This window comes from Neomonachus schauinslandi, chromosome X, assembly GCF_002201575.2.
Source record: "Neomonachus schauinslandi chromosome X, ASM220157v2, whole genome shotgun sequence".
Taxonomy (NCBI): domain Eukaryota; kingdom Metazoa; phylum Chordata; class Mammalia; order Carnivora; family Phocidae; genus Neomonachus; species Neomonachus schauinslandi.
Genome location: NC_058419.1, coordinates 52,680,835 through 52,682,732, shown reverse-complemented (window position 1 = coordinate 52,682,732; position 1,898 = coordinate 52,680,835). Strand labels below are relative to the sequence as shown.

Sequence of the window (1,898 nt, the reverse complement as noted above, 5' to 3'; positions counted from 1 at the left end):
CCAAACTATGGAAAGAGCCTAGATGTCCATCCACAGATGAATAGATAAAGAAGATGTGGTATATATATATACAATGGAATATTATTCAGCCATAAAAAGAATGAAATCTTGCCATTTGGAATGATGTGGATGGAACTAGAGGGTATTATGCTAAGTGAAATAAATCAGTAAGAGAAAGAAAAATACCATATGATTTCATTCATATGTGGAATTTAAGAAACAAAACAGATGAACATAAGTGAAAGAAAAATAAAATAAGATAAAAACAGAAGGAAGAAAACCATAAGAGACTCTTAACTATAGGGAATAAACTGAAGGTTGCTGGAGGGGAGGTAGGTCAGGGAATGGGGTAATTGGGTGATGGGCATTAAGGAGGACACTCAGTGTAATCATCACTGTGTGTTATATGCAACTGATGAACCACTAACTTCTATCCATGAAACTAATAATACAGCATATGCTAACTAAATTGAATTTAAATAAAAAATTTTAAAAAATTAAAAATTTGAAATTGGTCATGTATTCATATACAATTGACTATTGATTCAAATCTATGTTAGTCAAATTTTGCATAACTTATGTACATTTTTTCAAATTCTTTGTTTTGCTTTTTTTTTTTTAATTCTTGGTTAACAAAGCCTTAAGTAAAAAAATCACATGAATTCTTCCATACCAATAAATTGTAAAATCAAAAAAATGGGACTATGTAAAAGTCAAAAGCTTCTGCACAACAAAAGAAACAATTAAAAATAAAACAATAAGACAACCTACAGAATGGGATAAATTTTTGCAATCCATATAAAGAACTCATACAACCTAACAAAAAACAAGCAATCCAATTTAAAAAATGGGCAGAAGAACTAAGTAGACATTTTTCCAAGAAGGACATAAAAATGACCAACAGGTACATGAAAAGTTGTTCAATATCACTAATCATCAGGGAAATGCAAATCAAAACTACAGTGAGACCTTGCAGTCACCCACCACCCTGGAACTGTCTGCACCACCCAGCCATGGACAACCCCACCTTGTTGTTTGACACTCCCCTGGGTGGTGAGCCTTTGGGCTGCATCTCCTTTGAGCTATTTGCAGACAAAGTTCCAAAGACAGCAGAAAACATTCATGCTCTGACCACTGGGGAGAAAGGATTTGGTTATAAACGTTCCTGCTTTCACAGAGTTATTTCAGGATTTATGTGCCAGGGTGTGACTTCACACACCCTAATGGCACTGGCAGTCAGTCCATATGTGGGGAGAAATTTTATGATGAGAATTTGATCCTGAAGCAAATGAGTCCTGGCATCTTGTCCATGGCAAATGCTGGACCCAATACAAATGGTTTCCAGTTTTTCATCTGCACTGCCAAGACTGAGTGGTTGGATGGGAAGCATGTGATCTTGGCAAGGTGAAAGAAGGCATGAATATTGTGGAAGCCATGGAGTGCATTGAGACCACAAATGGCAAGACTAGCAAGATCACCATTGCTCACTGTGGACAAATATAATAAATTTGACTTGGTGTTTTACCTTAACTACCAAACCATTCCTTCCGTAGCTCAGGTGAGCCCTCCTTCACCCCCATCTGCTTGAAATATCCTATAATCTTTGTGCTTTCACTGCAGTCCTTTGGATTCCATATTTTATTTATTCCTGTCCAAGTCTAGCTGGATTGCAGAGTTAAATTTATGATTACGAAATTAAAACTAAACAACAAAACAATCAACAACAACAAAAAAATCAAAACCACAATGAGATATCACCTCATACTTGTTAGAATAGCTATTATCAAGAATAGAAGGGACAACAGGTACAAGCGAGGATGTGGTTAATAAAAGAACATTTATACATTGTTGGTGGGAATGTAAATGTGTTCAATCACTATGGAAAGCAATATGGAATC

At 35.6% G+C, this 1,898-nt stretch overlaps 1 pseudogene; it reads left to right on the top strand.

Moving 5' to 3' along the window:
- The first annotated feature begins 1,013 nt into the window (after positions 1 to 1,013).
- On the top strand, positions 1,014 to 1,503 carry LOC110583515 (annotated as a pseudogene).
- Positions 1,504 to 1,898: the final 395 nt, after the last annotated feature.